Source organism: Globicephala melas, chromosome 6 (assembly GCF_963455315.2).
Source record: "Globicephala melas chromosome 6, mGloMel1.2, whole genome shotgun sequence".
NCBI lineage: Eukaryota > Metazoa > Chordata > Mammalia > Artiodactyla > Delphinidae > Globicephala > Globicephala melas.
Window position 1 is genome coordinate 54238695 of NC_083319.1, and position 23017 is coordinate 54261711.

The 23017-nt window shown below is 35.6% G+C and overlaps 1 protein-coding gene across 2 annotated transcripts in view; it reads right to left on the reverse strand.

The window, feature by feature from the left end:
• The window catches only part of RFX3 (regulatory factor X3), a 289839-nt gene that overhangs the window by 243402 nt on the left and 23420 nt on the right, over positions 1–23017 (reverse strand). Inside the window, exon 2 of one of the 2 annotated variants that reach the window (XM_060299983.1) lies at positions 5545–5612. The exons of the other annotated variant lie outside the window; for it this stretch is intronic. The gene's annotated coding sequence lies outside the window, so the exon portion shown is untranslated. The remainder of the gene's footprint in view (positions 1–5544; positions 5613–23017) is intronic. 2 annotated transcript variants of the gene reach the window in all.

The window sequence follows — 23017 nt, forward strand, 5'->3', positions numbered from 1 at the left end:
TTATTATCCTCATATTACATAAGAATATTGAATTAATAAGTGGGTGAACCATGATTTGACCTCAGGTTTGACTAACTCATAAATGCATTAGCTGTTTGCACTAAACCACCTTGCCAAAGGACATAGCTTCATTCTCACATTTTTGACTAATGGCTGCCTTCCTCTGCATTTTTAATCAAGTATTTTTAAATCACACATAATAATATGGAATATATATTATCTCTCAGATTAAGGGTACTTTAGTTCTTTCTATAATCCCAAATTTGCAATGTACTTGCAATTTTTATCTTAATTTATCTCTGAAAAATAATATAAGGATCTCCATAAACTACATATATCATATTTAGTTATAAGAGAATTATATACATATTGCATACATTTCCAAGCAATTAGCAGCTTAATTAGCTAATTAATTAGCTAATTTCCAGCAATTAGCAATTAGCAGCTTCAGCTAAAAGAACCTTCAGCTTGGTAGAGGCTTCAAGGATAAAACATATATTTAGTTGAATAGATAACTATTCCAGTCTTAAAGATCTTTATAGAGTATGACATCCCAAATATCCCTCTATTGCCACTCAATTTTAGGGAATATCTTCTTTATGACAAATTAAAATCGTCCTTCCTATAATTCAAGCTCATTCTACTTAGGTCTGTCTTTCAAGGAGATAACTTAAGGATCTAACATACCTGTCATTTTGTTGCTTTATTGATTTTTAGCTGAAATTCTGTAATAAAAAATAAAGAGAAATACAAGTAAATTTGAAAACAGATTCCCCCCATGCTTCTTGAATCCTTCCTCACTCCTGCCAATATATCCATTTTTACTGCCCCTTTCAGTGCCTCTCTAATTGTTCCATGTTCAGAATGAACTGTGGAGAAAACAAACATTACTAGTTTAGAGTGTTTAGTTTAGTACTCTAAACTAAGAGCTCAATGGCTAAGTTTAAGAAAAGCAGTACTCCAGAAAAAAGAATGAAGTTTTGCCATTTGCAACAGCAGTGGACTTGGAGGGCATTATGCTAAGTGATGTCAGTCAGACAGAGAAAGACAAATACTGTATGATGTCACTCTATGTGGAATCTAAAATATACAACTAGTGAATATAACAAAAAGGAAACAGACTCACAGATACAGAGAACAAACTAATGGTTACCAGTGGGGAGAGGGAAGGGGAGGGACAAAATGGGGTAAGGGTGTTAAAAGGTACAAACTATTATGTATAAAATAAATAAGCTACAAGGATATATTGTGCAACATAGGGCATACAGCCAATATTTTATAATAACTATAAATGGAGTATAACCTTTAAAAATTGTGAATCATAATGTTGTACACCTGTTACTTATATAATATTGTACATCAACTATATCTCAATAAAAAAAGTTTTAAATAAAAAGTACAAAACTGTTGACACATTAAATGTGTACAATGCTATGATTTGAGTCTAACAATTATTCTTTTTTTTTTAGCATCTTTATTGGAGTAAAATTGCTTTATAATGGTGTGTTAGCTTCTGCTTTATAACAAAGTGAATCAGCTATACATATACATATATCCCCATATCCTCTCCCTCTTGCGTCTCCCTCCTACCCTCCCTATCCCACCCCTCTAGGTGGTCACAAAGCACCAAGCTGATCTCCCTGTGCTATGTGGCTGCTTCCCACTAGCTATCTATTTTACATTTGGTAGTGTAGATATGTCCATGACACTCTCTCACTTCGTCCCAGGTTACACTTGCCCCTCCCCAGGTCCTCAAGTCCATTCTCTACGTCTGTGTCTTTATTCCTGTCCTGTCCCTAGGTTCTTCAGAACCCTTTTTTTTAGATTCCATATATGTGTGTTAGCATATGGTATTTGTGTTTCTCTTTCTGACTTACTTCACTCCATACGACAGACGCTAGGTCCATCCACTTCACTACAAATAACTCAGTTTCGTTTCTTTTTATGGCTGAGCAATATTCCATTGTATATATGTGCCACATCTTCTTTATCCATTCATCTGTCAATGGACACTTAGGTTGCTTCCATAACAATTACTCTTATCTTGAATTTGTGTGATAAACTCTTAACCATTATTAAATTTCATAATGTTTTTGTTGACCACTGATGGAATTTATTTTCTATTTGCACATATGTAATTTCATAGATTGTTACAATACATTAAGGCTTAAATGCATACTTGGGTAAGGTGAAAACATATTTTGGAATCCATTATTACCAAAGACTCTAGAATTCTATAATATGATGAAGGAACCATTCTGTGACACTATTAGCAATACTCATAAATGCTACTATAATCTAGCATTTTCAAGACTCTATACATAGATAATAGCTTATGAAAATTACTTCTAAGAACAAATATGCTTAACTACCGGCCTTGGGATTATTAAGTACAAGCAATATTTTAAATTATATAGAAATGGTGATGCTTATTAATGTCACTTTATGACCAAGATATGTTTAATATGAAGTTTCTATTTTAATTTTTAAAAAAACTATATTACTATTTTAAAACCAATTGTCATTGGCCCTGCTAAAAAGCTAGTAACTTGTGTATCCTGCATACTGTGTTCAGTACATATTCAGTAAGTACTTAGTTGACAAGGAGCAGAAGTAAGGAAAATGCCAACAGTCTAATTCTTATTTCTAGATCCACAATGCCAGTAGGACAAGAGGTATACAGCCTTGATTGTCACTTAGAGGGATATAGTTTGCTTCTCTTTAGTCCTTGCACAAAGAAAAATAGTACAGAGCAATGGCTCTAAAAGCTTACTTCTGATGAAATACTACTCAGAGCCTCAAAAGAAAAAGAGACAAAAATGGACATGCTCTGCAGCCACCAACATTACCCAAGGTGGCTCCTGAAGAACTTCTTTGACTGGAAAATACAATTTGAAAATTACTAATATAGTGGACAGGAACACTGGATTAAGAGTCACAAGACCTGGGTGCACATGCTAGATCTTCCAACTACTTGCTGTGCAACAGTTTTCAAAGGTGTTTCTTTTTTTTTTTTTTTTTGTGGTACGCGGGTCTCTCACTGCTGTGGCCTCTCCCGTTGCGGAGCACAGGCTCCAGACGCACAGTCCCCGGACGCACAGGCTCAGTGGCCATGGCTCACAGGCCCAGTCGCTCCGCGGCATGTGGGATCCTCCCAGACCGGGGCACGAACCCGTGTCCCCTGCATTGGCAGGCGGACTCTCAACCACTGCGCCACCAGGGAAGCCCTCAAAGGTGTTTCTTAACCTCTCTTGCACTCGGCTTTCCCATCCATTATATGATCCCATATAACTGGTCAGGAAGAAAGTTAGATAAGGTGCTGTACATACAAAAGAACCTTATAAAGTGTGATCTACAATGTAAATATAAAGTATATTATAATTAACGGCCCATATGCCATGCAATAAGTAAAAACACTTTTCCCTCCCTACCCCTCCCCCTCCCAAGACAACTTACTTATTTCACATATAACAAAGGAGTTTAAGGCTATCAAAATGAAAGCCCAAAAGTCAGATTAAAAGGAAAAAGTGGGAAGGGCAGCACATATAGATTTGTTTTCTATGGCTTTTCAGGATAATTCAAGTTAAGTTCATCTCCTACAACTTACCCAAAAGAAGGACTCCACCAAAATATCCACTGGTTTTTTATTTTAAATTTCCACTAACCTATTTTTTTTTTTTTTTTTTTTTTTTTTTGCGGTACGCAGGCCTCTCACTGTTGTGGCCTCTCCCATTGCGGAGCACAGGCTCTGCACGCGCAGGCTCAGCGGCCATGGCTCACGGGCCCAGCCGCTCCGCGGCATGTGGGATCTTCCCGGACCCGGGCACGAACCCATGTCCCCTGCGTCGGCAGGCGGACTCCCAACCACTGCGCCACCAGGGGAGCCCCACTAACCTATTTTTAATAAACATTATTTGCAAGCATTTTTAATCGAAGTACACTATGGACACTCTTTTCTCTAGGCCCACATGAGCTTTCACAATTATTAGGTATGTTATCGATGCCCATACCAGATACCCTCAATCATGAAAAATGAATGATAAGGAAAAAGAATATCATTTATTTGTTAGATACAGACAACTCAAATGATTTAATAAATATGATAAAGCTGCAAAACTTCTTAGGAAAACTATTTGAAAGAGTTGGCACTGAGTCTCTTTAAATATACTATCAGTGATAAAGATTATAGCTCTTTAATTATAACGCCTATACATAAATGCATAGTTTTTGTTATAAATCATGTTACAAAGGTCTTACACATAAAACTATTTACTTTATCTTTCCTGCAACCTTATATCTATAAAAAATTTTGAAAAGTGGTTAGGGGAATTTTTTTTGCACACTTTGGTGGACTTTTATAAAACCACAGGTTTGAAATGGAGGAAATAGCCCCAGTTTATTTCTCTTGAGTCTTGGTTAAGTCTCTTAACCAGCAAACTGTATGGTTATCATCCCACAGAAGCTGCAGACTGAAGAAATGTTAAAAGAGCAATGTTTTACCACCTTGAATGGGCTGCATTTCAATTGCATTCCAACTGTGTGGGAAGGTAAGAAAGTAATTCAATTCGGGTACAAGCATAATCTCAAAAACCAATAATGATGAACAGCTTACTCAGACTCTATGCCTATCCCTCTGATGCCCCTCCCACTACCACCTCTGCACTTTTCACCTTTCTGAATGCCAACGGAAAACCTCTTTAAAGTACTGCTGTAGTGGAAGCAGAAGTTCACACACCAAACTGCTGCACCTTCTTACATAACCAACCCATTATTGAGTAGGGGAATTATGACATCAGCAGTATGTTAGCCAATTACTCTACTCAATAGTTAGTACCCACTGATTCTCACACTCCTGTGTCATTGGCTGAATTTCATAAGGATAGCTGCTATATTTTACTATCTTTAATTTGAACTAATTCTGATACAGGATTGATGCTTGGTAATCCATGAAACAACTATGGATATGAATGTGGCATATGCACTTAGCTGAGTGCCATTTTAGAATGCCAAAGTCAGGCATCATGCAGGGTGACACAAGAGTACCAAAGGGACAGCAAAAGACTAACATATGAGGCTCATATTTGTTTTCATTAGACCACCCTGAGAAGTGCCTAGAAATTTCACATTATAGGAGCCTCAATGCCCTTTCACACTATTTCCTGCACTAGCTGCTAGTACTTTTCAATGCAGCATGCCTTTAATCCTACTTCGGGTGGGCTGGGGAGGTGGATAGGAAGGACGCATTCTCTTGAGGTTTTCTTAGCCCCACAGAGAGCTAATAAGCTATCTGAAGCATTTAAAAATATTAACTGTAACCGTATAATGTGAGGAACAGCTCCAATACTTTGTCTTAAACATATACAAGTAGTAAAAGAAAAGTTCCTTACCATATTAGCTATTGTCAACCATCAAGAAAGGAAAAACCTATCTCAAAATCTCACATTTTAAAAAGTTACTGAAAAAATTCAGACATGAGACGCCATATTTGACATATTAAAATACTCTATGTTTTGTGTACATTTATAGAGAACATGGATCAATTACCTCATATTCTTTCCATGAGCCAAACTCAATGTATTCTCTACCATAAAATGCCAGAATGACCAAGTGGCCTAAAATGTTAAAAGCAAGAAGAATTAGGTTAACATTAAAAATGAATTCTTTGATATCTAGAAGATATATGATTATTTTAAATTATTGAATTTGTGGATAAATACTAATTACCATACAAATGAATTATTTTTAAAGTATTTCTTTGTATAACTATATTTTTTAAAGTTTCCTATTTAGCCAAAAAAAAAAAATGTTACATTGATTTTACAGAAAAGGAGAACTTTTACTTTTCAAAGAATCAGAATTCAAGTAAACATATTAATCTAATAATCAGGAAAAATTTAAGTGAGGGAAAATAATGAAGAGAAGAATTCTCTGAAAAAACCTATGCTTTTAAATTGTGAGGATGAGAGACCAGCCAGTTTTGAGAACAGCCTGATATAGAGAGGCAAAAGTGAGAATGGATTAGCAGCTGACATAACTTTGCTCATTCCTTAAAAATAATTAAATAAGATTTATTTCTTAAAAATAAACAAGCAGAAACAACAAACAGGTCACAAACCAGAGAAATTAATAAGATATACATGATTATTCAGTTTTATGGAAATTTTAAAAAGAAATCTTTGGTTGAAAGACAAATGGGCAATGTTATTTTAAAACTAATGATTTTTACTGGCTAATAAATTAAATTTAGGGTAACACTTACATATAAAAATGTAAGTAAGTATATTGTTTATATATGTTCATACCGTTTTTGCCCTAAATTTGGCCCATGATGTCAGAGATAAATTTAGTCCAAAGTATTCTGATAATTTAGTCAACTGTAAACAGCATCATAGCTGCCTGGCGTGATTTAGTTTTGTTTGTTTTCTTTTTTTCTTTAAAGGTAAAGGTGACATTAAGTGACAGTTGCCATAAATTTTTATGTCGGTCCATTAAACTCAGAAAAATAACAAAGCAAACAGGCACAGCTGAGTATATATGAACAGGGAACAGTCTAAATACACATTTTCGGGGTGACTTGAACATGACAAGACAAGGATCACTAAAGTAATCACAGGTGTTTGCTGTGTATTTAGGCGATTACAAGTCAGATACAGCAAAAATGCAATAATCTACACTAATTAACACACCAGAGTTCTCAGAAAGAACTCGGCAATTTTAACCCTATTATCAGATTTTCCTGTTACCTTATTATCATTATGACATATATTTTCTGACATGAGATATTACTGTACATATTTATTATAAATTAAGTGACTAAATACTTCATAACAACTTTGAGCAAAATGACTATGAGTTATACATACCCATAATCAGATGTTTCTAAGATAATTCTACCAAGTCCTTTAGCTTGGATTCTTTTCTCCAACCACCCTCACCTGTACTTAATTTGAGTGACTATCAAGTAAGAAAATTCAAGCTAATCTACAGTTATGTGTGTCCTCTACTCCTCTCCAAACAGGTTACAAGTAAAATCTCCTCTTTGAAGACATCTTTCGCCACCTCATTCTGAAACTAACACAATTGCTCAGGATCTCTTCATGTCTTGAATTATTACAAGTTTCTCAGACTCCATATCAGATCACTAATAATACAAATTGTCTTTGCCATTAATCATTTTAACTTTAAGATCCAATTAATTTCTTAAAGGCTGTTCTCATATAATATTATTCAATCACTTATTTAAAAAAGAATTGCAACTATGCTAGGCGCCACACATACAAATATTAAATATACACGGTCCACACACACAAGTAGCTCACTCACTACCATGCCAATCACAGCAAGATGCACCCTCCCTCAAAACTCTGCACTGGCCCCACAAGAACTTATTTTCTTGTTTCTTTCTATATTCTACAATGACTTTCTTCTCATCTCTGGCACAAATAATCCAAGTATCTTCATCTTGCCCTTCAACATTTATTGACTCAATACTATGTGCTTGGCAATATGCTAGAAGTTGATTAGGTATTCAATGCCAAGCAAAACACAGTTTTTTGTATTCAGGTCCCACCTCATCTGCTCCCACATACTATGCTAACTCTCTCAGTGGCTTTATAATTCTCCTGGTATTCATTTTTTGCACGCTCATTTTCTCATACTCCACAACTAATAGTAAACAAATCCTGCTTATCTGTCACCCATGTCAGGTGATCCCTTCCAGCACCATCCTGAGACCCAGGCAAAAAGAGTCACTGCCCTGGGCCTTACACTTTAGAGAACCCACTTTGGCCCCCACTTTGGCCCCCTGGCCAGGTACTTCTTCTTGAAGTGAGAAGTCTGCAGAGTTCAGGGCATGCTCTCTGACTCCTCAGCACTCTACCACAGCAGATTCCCAGGATCCCAAATTTACATACAGAGCCCTGAAGTATCGTCCCCAGGGCAGACAGGGATGCAGGCAAACCCACCTCTAGGCCCCAGGGGCAGTCAAGAGATAGCTTGCAAGGGGTGAGGCAAGGTTGCCTGGGAAATAGGCATGGGGACATGCTATGGCAAAGAACCTAGGATATGGGCAAAAGGAGGTAGACTACAGGAGAAGAACAAGGTGACAGAAGGCCAATTCTCCTTTGGCCACTATATTCTAGAACAGAACTCCTAAAAAAATCTGTAAATTCTAAATGATCATCCACCTCATTACAAAGCTATATCAGTCAAATTAGGAGGTAGAGCACATTTTATTTAACAGTTAACTGATTTGTAGCATTTAAATATTCAGAAATATAATGAGTGAACTTTCATTTATACTCTTGCACCCATTAGTGTTAAGGATGGGCCTGGTTTCTACATCCTATTTCTACTTATGGTTCACCAGTTTCAATCTTCATTATAGCACATCAAATATTATTATAAAAGTAGTGGCAGTAGAAGTAGTAGTAGCAAAAGTAGCACTGATAAAACCTCCCACTGAAGGTCCTAGCATAGTACCAGGCACCTAACCTTTACTAAACTCTTTCATGCCTTTGTGTTACTCACAACCCAACTAGCTAGTTATCTTCATCTTATCCATGAGCTGAAAATAACAGAGTGGCAGAAGAAGGATCTTAACCAAAGTCTTTCTGAATTAGTAGCCCAGGTTCTTCACCCTATCCTTCCTTTCTGATGATTAAAACAGGTTTACCTGGCTTCAGACCACTCCCTGCTGATCTACACAGATCTGCCAGGTTAATCTCTGTAAAAGACCTCTTTCACCTTAACATTTGATCCAGTTTTTAAAATATCCACTACTGGTTATGCTCTGTCCAGTTAAGTTCCAAATTCTTAGCCTGATTTTTCTTTCAACCCCATCTGCTTCATTATTTCCTAAAACAACTCTTCAAATTCTTCACAGCAAAATCATACCTTGCCTCTACCTCCCACAAGCTTAACCCCTTTTCCACATCCCTCAGCCAATACACCTCCCTAAAAACTTTTGAGATCCATCTCATGCTTTACCTCCTCCCTAAAGACTTCTCTAACTACTCAAGCCCAGAATCTTTTCTCATCCCCAATTTTCTATATTCGCATAATACTGAGAGTCTCTGATCGCTCAACAAGTAAGTAAGCTATGAACTTAGGGTGTCAACCACAAAGGATATGACATACCTTATGACTTCATGTCACTTTATGGAGTTCCTCTTGTTGGAAGACACCATAGGGGAAACTGGTAAAGTGGCTCTAAAGACAAAGCACCTGGCTGATAATCCGCCTTCATCATATATTAGCACAGACTTTGCTGTTGAACTTGTACAGTAAAGTAACTACCAGCAGTTCATTTATGATTAGCAGACTTTTTGGTCCCTGAGCCCATTTTGATCTTAAATTTTTTGAGAACACCAAAGAACTTTTGTTTATGTGTATTATATCTAGTTGTGCAATGGCATATATTCAACAGCCAGCTTTCCCTCCTTTACCATCAAAAATGCCAAATTTGTAGTTTCAACTCATTTCCATGATGTAAATACTCCCAATGTGGCTAGTTTCAAGCTAGCAATGTGATATCTGAATAAAGATTTAAGAAGAGATTAACAACACTGGCTCTCTCGAGCTGGTAAGAACGGGCTTCAGTAGGTCACTACTTATATCTATCCATTCAACCATATTAGAAAACAAAATGGAAGGAGAAAGTCCAAGATGGTGGCATAGAAAGATCCTAAACTCACCTCCTCCCGTGGATAAACCAATGCTACAGCTACATACGGAACAATTCCCTATGAAAAAGACCTAAAAATTAGCCAAACAACTTCTGCACAGCAAACAGTAAAAAGGCCACGTCAAGATAGACAGCAGAGGCAGTCTCACCAAAAACCTCATCACAGTGTGGCAACCTGCAACTGGGAGGGATCTCACAAATTCAGAGCTTCTCCCTGAAGAGCGAGGGGTTCATGCCCTGTATCAGGCACCCCAACCCTTAGGACCTGCAACAAAGAGACAAGCCTCCAAAACATCTGGCTTTGAAAACAATGAGGCTCACATCCAGGAGACCCATAGGGCTGCAGGGAGCTGAGATACTTCTCTTAAAGGGCTTGAGTGCAGATTCCCTCACCCTGGACACCGGCACAAAAGCAGCAGTATGAAAATGCCTAGACTACATGTGAAGAAGATTCATTTGCTCGTCTTAGAGCAACCACCAGAGGGACAGAGCCTGTTGGAACTCTCTAGAGGGGGCGGAGGAGCTGGTTAGTTTTCTGCTCTCCCTCTACCGTGATAATGCTAGCAGGTATGCCCTGACCCTGTGCTCTCCTGCGGCCCTGCAAAAGCTGGTGGGCACACCCCAGCCCTGAGCTCTCCTGCTGCCTCATTAAAGCTGGCAGCCATGGGCAGTATACACGGGGGACACTCCTTGATCATGTATCTGGCTCTGGTGGCCAAGGGGCTTGCATTCTTGGGTCCCACAGGACTGTAACAATAGGAAAGACAGTTGTGGCAGGCTACCATCCCCAAGGCACCAACAGGTAGCGGACTGAAACATACCCCAGATCTTTCTGTGAAAAAGGACAATTTACTTGTCCTATAATTTTATCTTGAGGGGCAGAATTGAGGCTTGCTACACAGAGCTAGAGACTACAAAACTGCTCTCAGGGAACACAGGCTGGGAAACACCATATTTGTACTGTCCCTTGGCTGTGCTACAGCTCTCTACTACCTCACAGAAAACAGCTTATACACATGACTGAAGCCCCAATTCTTGCAACTTTTGCCCAAAAGACAAGTCCAGGTCTCCAGCAGGGTTTATGATTGCAGTCCCACAGGACTTTAAAAGCTGTCTGAGGGTCTGGCTTCCCGTCAGCCTGAAGCAAGGTACTGACTGAGATACGTCCCTTTGGAACACTGACAGATAATGGGTACACCGTCAACAACTGGGAACTATCAGGAATAAATCAGGCTGCTTGGACAATCACAAAGGTTCAACAGACAACCAAGGCCTAGGGTGAGGTTGAAAGACATGGTTCCTCTCCTAACACAACGCCACTCCTTCAAGACTGGGAAGGTAGCTGTTTCACCTAATATACAGAAACAAACACAGAGTCGAGCATAATGAGGACACAGAGGAACATGTTCGAAAGGAAAGAACAACATAAAACCTCAAAAAAAAAACCTTAATGAAATGGAGATAAGTAATTTGCTTGATAAAGAGTAAAAGATAATGGTCATAAAGATGTCCACTGAACTTGGGAGAATGGACAAACACATTAAGAACTTCAACAAAGAAATGGAAAATATAAGAAAATACCTAACAGAAGTCAAAGAGCTGAAGAATAGGATAACTGAACTGAAAAATATACTAGAGGGGTTCAAACAGACTAGGTGAAGCAAAGAAAGAATGAGTGATCTAGAAGAAAGGTCAGTGGAACTCACACAGAACAACAAAAAGGAAAAAGAATTTCAAAAAGTGAAAATAGCTTACGGGACCAATGGGACAACATCAAACAGACTACCATTTGCATTATAGGGATCCCAGAAGGAGAAGAGAGAAAGAGGCAGAAAATTTATATTTAAAAAAAAAAAAGGTTGAAAACTTCCTTAACCTGGGGAAGGAATCAGAAATCCAGGTCCAAGAAGCCTAGAGTTCCAAAAAAGTTGAACCCAAAAAGATCCACACCAAGACACATTACAATTAAAATGTCAAAAGTTAAATAGGAAATCTTAAAAGCAGCAAGAGAAAAACGACTTTTTATGTAGAAAGGAACCCACATAAGACTATCGGCACATTTTCAGCAGAAACTCTGCAGACCAGGAGTAGCACAATATATTTAAAGTGCTGAAAGGAAAAAACTTCCAACCAAGAATACTCTGTGTGGCAAGATTACCATTCAGAATTGAAGAAGAAATGTTTTCCGGCCAAGTGAAAGCTAAAGGAGTTTATCACCACTAAACCAGCCTTCCAAGGAATGTTAGACTGCAAAAAAGGGCATTAATTAGTAACAATAACTACAACAAAAATATATGAAAGTATAAATCTCACTGGTAAAGGTAAATCTATTATAAAGATAGTGGATTAATCACTTATAAAGCTAATATGAAGATTAAAAGACAAACAAAAGTAAAAATAAATATAACTATAATAATATGGTAAGACGAACACAAAATAAAAAGATGTAAAATGTGCCATCAAAAACATAAAATGTGGGGGAGAGGGTAAAAAATGTAATTTTAAAATGCATCCAAACTTAAAGTTGTTATGAAGTTAAAATAGAATGTTATTTACATAGGCTGTTATTTGTGAGCCACATACTAGCCACAAAGCAAAAGCCTATGGTAGATACCAAAAAATAATGAGAAAGGAATCTAAACAAAACACTAAAGAAAGTCATCAAACCTCAAGAGAGAAGAAAGCAAGAGAAAAAGAAAGGAACAGAGAAGAACTACAAAACAGCTATAAAATAATTAACAGGAAGGCAGTAAGTACATACCTATGAATAACAAAAGATGTAGAGTGGCTGAATGGATACATAAACAAGACCCATCTATCTGCTGCCTACAAGAGACTCACTTCAGATATAAGGACACACACACTAAGAAAGTGAAGGGATGGAAAAAGATATTCCATGCAAATGGAAACCAAAAGAAAGCTGGGACAGCTATACTTACACCAGAAAAAAATAGATTTTAAAACAGCTACTACAATAAAAGGGCACTGGATAATAATAAAGGGGTCAATCCAAAGAGAAGACATAATATTTGTAAATATATATGCGCCCAACATAAGAGCACCAAAATACAACACGAATTATTAACAGACCTAAAGGGTGAAAGTGATGGAAATACAATAATAGTGCAGAACCCTCATAACCCACTTACATAAATGAATACTTCATCCACACAGAAAATCAATGAACATTACAGGAAGAAAACTGAAAAAATCATAAATATGTGAAGATTAAACACCATGATACTAAACAACCAATGGGTCAATGAAGAAATCAAAAAAGAAATCAAAAAATACCTTGAGACATTTGTATATTTTGGAGATTAATCTTTTGCAAATATTTTCTCCCACTCTCAAGGTTGTCTTTTTGTTTTGTTCACGGTTTCCTTTGTTGTGCAAAAGCTTTTAACTTTAATTAAGTCCCATTTGTTTATTTTTAAAACAATCCAATTAAAAAATGGGCAGAAGACCTAAATAGACATTTCGCCAAGGAACACATACAGATGGCCAAGAGGCACATGAAAAGATGCTCAACATCACTAATAATTAGAGAAATGCAAATCAAAACTACAATGAGGTATCACCTCACACCAGTCAGAATGGCCATGATCAAAAAATCTAGAAACAATAAACACTGGAAAGGGTGTGGGGAAAAGGGAACCCTCCTGCACTGTTGGTAGGAATGTAAATTGATACAGCCCCTATGGAGAACAGTATGGAGGTTCCTTAAAAAACTACAAATAGAACTACCATATGACCCAGTAATCCCACTACTGGGCATATACCCTGAGAAAACCATAATTCAAAATGAGACATGTATCACAATGTTCACTGAAACACTATTTACAATAGCCAGGACATGAAACCAACCTAAATGTCCATCAACAGATGAATGAATAAAGAAGATGTGGCACATATATACAATGGAATACTACTCAGCCATAATAAGAAATGAAATTGAGTTATTTATAGTGAGGTGGATGGACCTAGAGTCTGTCATACAGAGTGAAGCATGTCAGAAAGAGAAAAACAAATACCATATGCTAATGCATATATATGGAATATGAAAAAAAAAATGGTACTGATGAACCTAGTTGCAGGGCAGGAATAAAGATGTAGACATAGAGAATGGACTTGAGGACACTGGGTGGGAGGGGGAAGCTGGGGCGAAGTGAGAGTAGCATCGACATATATACACTACCGAATGTAAAATAGTTAGCTAGTGGGAAGCAGCAGCATAGCACAGGGAGATCAGCTTGGTGCTTTACAATGCTTTACAATGACCTAGAGGGGTGGGATAGGGAGGGTGGAAGAGAGGCTCAAGAGGGAGGGGATATGGGGACATATGTATGCATATGGCTGATTCACTTTGGTGTACAACAGAAACTAACACAGTATTGTGAAGCAATTATACTCCAATAAAGATCTATTTAAAAAAATCTAAAAAAAAAATATCTTGAGACAAAAAGAATTGAAACACAACTTACCAAAATATATGGGATGCAGCAAAAGCAGTTCTAAGAGGGATGTATGGTGATACAAGTCTAGCTCAAGAAAAAAGAAAAATTTCAAACAAGCTAACTTTATACCTAAAAGAACTAGAAAAAGAAGAACAAACAAAGTCCAGAGTGAGTTGAAAGAAGGAAATAACAGTGATCAGAGCAAAAATAAACAAAATAGAAGCTAAAAAGCCAGTAAAAGGGAATGATGAAACTGAAAACTGGTTCTTTGAAAAAATAACCAAAATTGACAAACCGTTAGCTGAATTCTCTTTACCAAGAAAGATAAAGAGGGTTCACAACTGAGGAGCCTGCCTGCTGCAACTAAGACCCAACGCAACCAAATAAATAAATATTTTTTTTAAAAAGAGACAGCTTAAATAAATAGAATCAGAAATAAAAAAGGAAATGATACAACTGATAAACAGAAATACAAAAAATCATAAGAGACTACTAAGAACAATTATACATCAATAAACTGGACAACCTAGAAGAAATGGATAAATTCCTTGAAACATAGAATCTTCCAAGACTGAATCAGGAAGAAATAAAAAATCTGAATAGACCAATTTCTAGTAAGAAGATTGAATCAGTAATAAAAAATCCCCCAACAAACAAAAGTCCAGGACTAGATGGCTTCTGTGCTGAATTCTATCAATCATTTAAAGAAGATTCAATAACTATCTTCCTCAAACTCTTTTAAAAAAACTTAAGAAAAACCCTTCCAAACTCAATTCACGAGGCCAATGTTACCCTGATACCAAAACCAAACAAGGACACAACAAAAAAAGAAAATTATAAGCCAATATTCCTGATGAATATAGATGCAAAAATCCTCAACAAAATTTACCAAAACGAATTCAACAATGCATTAAAAAGATCATACACCACTATCAAGTGGGATTCCAGGGATGCAAGGATGGTTCAACTTCTGAAAATCAGTCAATGTGATACACCACGTTAACAAAATGAAGGATAAAAATATATGAACATCCCATAGATGCAGAAGAAAGCTTTTGAAAATATTTAACATCCATTTATGATAAAAAAGTCTCAACAAGGTTGTACACAAGAAGTGTATCTCAACATAATAAAAGCCATATATAACAAGCCTACAGCTAAAATCACACTCAGGGGGGAAAAGCTGAAAGCTTTTCCTCTAGTGAACAAGACAAGGATGCCCACTCTCACCACTTTCATTCAACATAGTATTAGAAGTCCTAGCCAGAGCAATTAAGGCAAGAAAAAAATAAATAAAAGTCATCCAAGTTGAAAAGGAAGAAGTAAAACTGTCATTATTTGAGGACAGCATGATATATATATATGGTCTAAAGACTCCACCAAAACATTGTTATAATTTTTTAAAGAATTCAGTAAAGTGGCAGGGTACAAAATCAACATACAAAAATGTGCTGCATTTCCATACGTTAACAATGAGCTATCTGAAAGAAAATTAAGAAAACAAAAACTTTACAATTGTATTAAGAAGAATAAAATACCTAGGAATAAATTCAAGAAAGGAACTGAAAGGCCTGTACACTGATAACTATCAATATAAGATAGTGATGAAAGAAGTTGAATGAAGTACAAATAAATGGAAGGATATTTCATGCTTATTATTAATAATAATATTGTTAAAATGTCCATATTACCTAAAGCAATGTACAGATTCAATGCAATCCCTATCAAAATACCAAAGGCATTTCTAGCAGAAACACAACAATCTGAAAATTTGTATGAAACCACAGAAGACCCTGAATAGCCAAAGCAATCTACAGAAAGAAGACCAAAGCTGGAGGCATCATGCTCCCTGATTTCAAACGACATTACAAAGCCACAGTAATCCAAACAGTATGGTATTGTCATAAAAACAAACATATCGTTTAATGGAACAGAATAGAGAGCCCAGAAACAAACCCACCCACGTATAATTAATTTACAACAAAGGATGCAAGAATATACAGTGGGGAAAGGACAGTCTCTTTAATAAACTGTGTTGGGAAATCTGGACAGCCACATGCAAAAGAACAAAAACTAGACTACTATCTTACACCATACATAAATAGTAACACAAAATGGATTAAAAACTTAAATGTAGACCTGAAACCATAAAACTTTTAGAAGAAAACATGGACGATATGTTCCTTGACATCAGTCTTGGTGATGATTTTTTGGATCTGACGCCAAAAGCAAAGGCAACAAAAGCACAAATAAGCAAGAGGGACTACATAAACAAGAAGGATTCTGCACAGCAAAGGAAACCATCAACAAAACGAAAAGGCAACCTACAGAATGGGAGAAAATATCTGTAAATCATATATCCAATAAGGGGTTAATGTCCAAAATATATAAACCACTCATACAACTCAACAGCTTAAAAAAAACAAAACAAAACAGAAAACAATCAATCCAATGTTAAAATGGGCAGAGGTTGAATATACATTTTTCCAGAGAAGACATACAGATGGCCAAGAGGCACATGAAAAGATGCTCAACATTGCTAATCATCAGGGAAATGCAAATCAAACCCACAGTGAGATATCACCTCACACCTGTTAGAATGGCTATTACCGAAGAGACAAGAGATAACAACTGTTGGCAAGGATGTGGACGAAAGTGGACTCTTATGTACTCTTAGTGGGAATGTAAATGGGTGCAGCCACTATAAAAAACAGTATGGAGGTTCCTCAAAAAATTAAAAATAGAACTACCATATGATGCAACAATTCTACTTCTGAGTATTTAATCTGAGAAAAACAAAAACACTAATTTGAAAAGATATACACACCCTATTTTTATTGCAGCGTTATTTACAATAGCCAAGATTCAGAAACAACCTAAGTGTCCATCAGTGGATAAATGGATAAAGAAAATGTTGTATGTATAAACAGTGGAATACTACTTGCCCATAAAAAGAATGAAATCTTGCCATTTGCAAGAACATGGATGGACCTTGAGGGTATTATGCTAAGTGAAATAAGTCTGACAGAGAAAGAGACATACTGTATGACCTCATATGTGGAATTTAAAAAACAAAACAAATGAACAAGCAAAACTCATACAAAAAACAGGATGGTTGGTTGCCAAAGGGGAGGGGGATTGGAGGTGGACAAATGGGTGAAGTGGCCAAGACGTATAAACTTGCAATTAAAGAATATATAAGTCATGGGAATGTAATGTACAAATGGTGACTACAGTCACCATTGCAGTAGTGCATATTTGAAGGTTGCCAAGAGAGTAAATCTTAAAAGTTCTCATCACAAGGAGAAAAAAGAAAAAAAATTTTTGTAACTTTGTATGGGATGGATGGTAACCAGACTTACTGTCCTGATAATTTTGCAGTGTATACAAATATCAAATCATTATATTGTACACCTAAAACTAATATGCTAGTTGTCGATTATACGTGAACAAATAATATAATAAATATTTACTAAGTTGAAAATGACAGAAATAAAACCACTGCATCTTATAATAGTCATAATTTTATGAAATATATCTAAATTTTCCAAAAAAAACAATTTTATGAGAAGAGTGGCACGGTTTTACAGTTGAAACTTCACCAGGACTTCCTGGTGACCCCTGGGGACCTCCACTCACACTTCGAGCAGCATTCATATACAGTATACATTATGCACAGAAGGCCCTAGTGCGAAAAGACCCTACCAATAGTGAGAGTCTGGACTAGTTTGGTAGTTTAATTAGTTTTTCTCACCTAGCAATTATCTCAATATAAAGAATTCTAACTTTAGACTGCACTGCAAAGAAAGTTTATGCTATTTTGTGTGTGTATTTACATACATCTATGCATACATATTATATTTCCCAATTCAACAACTCAAAGTGCTAAGAATATCAAGGAAAAAATGATAACTATAAAGTAAAAACTTCATTTGCAAGAGGAAAAATTTTATGCAGAGAATATTTATGAAGCTCATGTATGAATCTTCACTGAGCTGGACATAATCTTCAATTAAGCATAAAAGGTAAAATTATCTTCTACATTTTCACAAGTGGACAATGGTAGCATATGTACAAGATGATAAATCAGTTACATATTCATTGATTTTAAAAAAATAGCTTCTGTGAAAAGAGAATTATATTTTGGTTAACTCTTAAATTTTAGATTTCCCAATTTAATGTTTTTAGCAATACTTCTTCAAATTGATATTGTTAAACAGTTTAACAATATAAGCATATAAGTCATACTCAAGAAAAAATTTGTTAATTTAAAATTTACAGAACTACAGGTAATAGCCCGTGGTTTTATCTGACAAACTATATTCTTAACAGTAAGCGCTATTTTCCCTTGGCTCTAAGTATCACTGTAGCCTGGTATTCTTTTCCCTTTTAAAAATATCAAGGCAAAGTTAAGTATGTTCTGTACCTCCTCCTTTACTTAAGCTTAGGCTGGAATTACCTTCTTCAAAGAACTGAAATAGGATAGCTATTGCCTAAACCAGTTTAATCCCACTAGCTACTTCGAACTATTATATTTCAAACCACGTCTATTCTTTTGCAAATATTATCTTCTCATTAAATTAAATGCCTTTGTGATCCCTTTAGCAACAACAGTATATATTAAAATTTAAACTATATTTTTGTAAGTCAAGGGTGAGTGTATTGAACATTTTTTCAAGGGCAGGCCAAAAAGTACCAAAGGTAATCAGATTTTTATGGGACTCCACTGTTGCTTTACTTTTCAGCAGAAGCTACTGATACTCATTTTCAGTTTTCTTTTATCAACAGTGTTAGGTGCTAACACAAGGCTGGGCAGTTTACTCACTTCTGCTCTTACAGTTTTTTACATGGAAGAAAAATTTGGAGAGAGGTCAAATGTTTAAATAATATAAGGATCACCATACATATTTACTAAAATAAATAAATTTGCCTTCTTTACATTCTGCCCTTTGTCAGGGTAATTAGTATTTCATCTGTTTTAGTGTATATTTCTCTTATCAATTATTGCTCTGTAATCTTTAAAGATCCTGCCCAAATATTTGAATCTGTGAACAAGAGGGATTACTTTAGAAGTTTACTCTAAAGAATTCCTTCTAATACTGAAAATGACTTAATAAAATATATAGTACATAATATCCTTTTTTGAAAACCATTTTGTTTCTGATTATATCTAGTTCCATGTTACTATTTTCAGCTGCCACCCTCACCAGCAAAACCCTCATCACATTCTACCACAAGGAGTTAGCCAGAAAGATGACAATACTAGCTACCAGTATGAATGCTAATTCTAGACTTTCATGCTACATTCTCTATAGGTATATCTTGTTTTATCTTTCACCATATTTTCATTTTATAACACAACTGAGTATATAATATCCCCATATTTACATTAAAAATCTGAGCTCAAAACAGTTAAAGAATTTAAGGATAATTAGCTAGCAAATGATAAAGCCAGGATTTGAACCCAGGTCTATTTTACTTTTCAAAAGACTAGGACTCACATCTTTCCCTAACAATTTTGCAAGTTGAAAAAGCTCATGCAACATGCAACAGATTTTTTTTTTTAGCTAAAGACATAAGTAGTCATGGATATTTGTGTATGTGGAATTCATGTGAGTGCCTCACATAACATAATTTGGGTCTTTGTGGAAATTTTACAGTTCCATTCAAGTACTACAACAGACTTCTACTAATACTGGGACAATCCTGACAAAAATCTATATTCAAGATAAGCTGAGAGAGGTGATCATCCCACAAATTTGCTTCATACTGAACCTGTTTTTTGTGTCTTCAAGAGTGAGCTGTGATTTCATACTCATAGGCTGGTCGTTAACTATTAGAATGTGGGGCAGGGCAGGCTACCTAACTGCTCAACGACAATTCAGAATTTAGGTAGGACTGTTCTATAAAGTGCTATACAGTCACCATGTTAAAATAGAGATAGTAACTTCAGAAATATCATTGACAGTAAAAGGGACCACATAATGAATTATTCTCTAGAAAAGGAGACAATTCAATGTTGTACAAGTGATGCCTAAATTCAAGTATTAAACTCACTGTGGCTCTAGTGGGTTACTAATATTTCAGATACTGATAATCTAGCGATAAAATTTCCAAACATTCTAGTTCTGCTTGGTAAAGGTAGTATTTACATTGAATTAGGATGCTAATTCATCAGTTAGCAGAAAAATTTTCTCTGGTGATGCCATGCTGATCCCTGGATCTATGACACCTCATAATAACCTCCTCTAATAGGAAGCTAGTATAATATTAGGTGGGTGTATTAAACAAAATATCTCAATGGGAAAATGCCCCTGTGGGTAAGCTATTATTATAGAAATGCAAAAAATGCACGGCACTTAACCACTGATAAACATTTCTACCCAGAGAAAAGTTATTGTTAAAAAATAGTTTATACTGTACCATTTACTTGTTCTATGTCATGTGCTTAAGCAGTTGATTTTACCTTTAGCTACAACTGTGTATTTTCTAATCTTTTAGGGCAGCTGTCAAGTAATCAGGGTAAGCAGTGCCATTTTAATAAGGAAGTCTTTTAATGAAATATAATAGGTCACAAATACCTAATTTCTGCTCTTTACTGTAATTGCCAGTATGTACTACAACTGCCACTTTAACAATCTTTTCCAAATGCTGACACAAAAGATGAACAAATCAAGGGTATTAGCATGTGTGTATATTTACAGCTTATTGCTGTCAAAGGCAATAGCTCCACTCCAACTCCAGCAGCTATATGAGGATCTGTTTCTTTTGATGGAGGCATCCTGTTTCAGGTTGTGAATGTATCTGAATTAATCTCTTTTTCATGGCTATGTAAGCAAACACATACTAAAAGATACACAGAAGAAACGTTAACAAAGTTATAGCACAATACTACACCTTTAGGAATATCACAAACACTTTCACTGTCACTGTGTAGGATTGTACAGTTTACTACTTTATTCTTTCTTCTTCAATAAATTCTCTGCTCCACCGGTTATTAGTTCATAATTTCAAAAAACACTGTGTATATATAGTTCAAATAGTGTGTTTTCTTAGATACATTTTTAAGTTTATTATAAGCATCAGTTTTATACGCACATCCACTTAAACTGCATAGGTAAAACTACAGAGTTGCTGCAAAATTAAAATAGAGGATCCCCAGAGAGAAAGCACAAATATTATGATTTTTATTTTTAAAAAACATTCATTACGACTATTTTGCTACAGTTCAGTTTTATGATTTAAAAGAAGTATTTTTAAAACATACTTCCCTGAAAACTCCTTTACATGACAATCCTTTTACTTTTTTGTTTTGTTTTATTTTGAGCATACTGTTTTTTTAATCGGTAGCTTTTTAAATTTGGTACTATTATTGCTATTTTAATACCAGAAGTCCTAGGTACAAACAGTAGTAGTTTTATAAGAAGTTTGCCCATTTTTGAAAGGCTAAGCTTCCCCAAATCAAACTAGCTTACTGTGAAAAGAAAACCATGACAACTGTTTGTACCTCCTGCTTTATTATTACATCCGGCCTGGTCACTCTTAGAAATTCAATCTATTATGGTTGCTAGGAGTCTGTTGCTGTGCAACCTAGAAGGGTATGCTGTGCTTTCAGGCTAAGGAGTGCTAATAAACCTGTAGGCTTCCCTCTATGGGTCTGACCAGTGTGTTTAAAGGGCTTAATACTTTTCAAGAGTGATTGGACTACAATTCAAGACACATCCTATTAAAAACAAGTCACACTGAGAGATTTCTAACAAAGGGACAAAATGCTAAACATACACAAATATTCAAAATGTATCCTCAGAATCCCTAACTAATTTGGTAAAACAAACAAAGAACAGATTATGACCTACATTTCAATTACACCACCTACCATCCCCAAGATTTTATTTCCACATAGTCTCCTAATAGGTTATAATGGATATAAATGAACTAGAAAGTTTCAAGAAAGAAAAAAAAGCACTATTAAATTTGCACTTTTAAAAAGCACTTTTTTTTAATTTGATTTAAAGAAAGACTGTGGTACTTATCTAAACTCCAATAGTAGAAAAATAAATTAAACCTAGGAACCCAGAAGTCATGAAGTTAGCAAAACTAAAAGCACCCGCCCACCACTACACACACACAAAAATCACTGAGAAACTGTAGAAATTCTAAATTTCATTTTATTATAAAACCAGGTGATTTTTTTTCATCCCTTTTGGTCAGTAATAATTTTATGTTAATTCTAAAATCTATTCTATCCTATCAGATGCATATTCTATAACTTTAAAGATTAACACTCAACAAGTTACTCACATACATTCATTACAATTAGTACTACTCGAATGCAAATGAGAACAAAAGAGAAAAATGTGGTCTATCAATAAAATACTGCTAAACAAATTATGTGAAACTGAATTTGAAAAGTGGGCAGAAAAGAGGACTTCCACCTTCTTTAAAAGAAGACATTGTATTGACTTTTATTTAGCTATGTATGATAGGCCTTTTTCATAAAGTATTTAAAGACAAAAATAGATGTTGGCCTACCATAAAATACCAAAGACTATACAGGTAAATAAAAATAATATATGATTTTACAATAACCATCTTATCCAGAACTTTCCAAGGATATTTTGGCTATACTAATATTGCCCATATCTTCTGAAAGTTAAAAATAAAGTTTTTTAAAAGCCAAACAACATCTTTACATTCACAGCAACGTTTAGCCCCTCTATCTATCTAACTACTCTGAACTGGGAGCACTTTTTTAAATAATCTGTCAACTGCACTACCTTATTCTTTTTTAAAGAGCCATGAGCATCTGTCCTTCAATTGTTGTTTTTACTTCTTCTCCGCATTACATACCATAGGAAGCAGAATAAAGGAAATT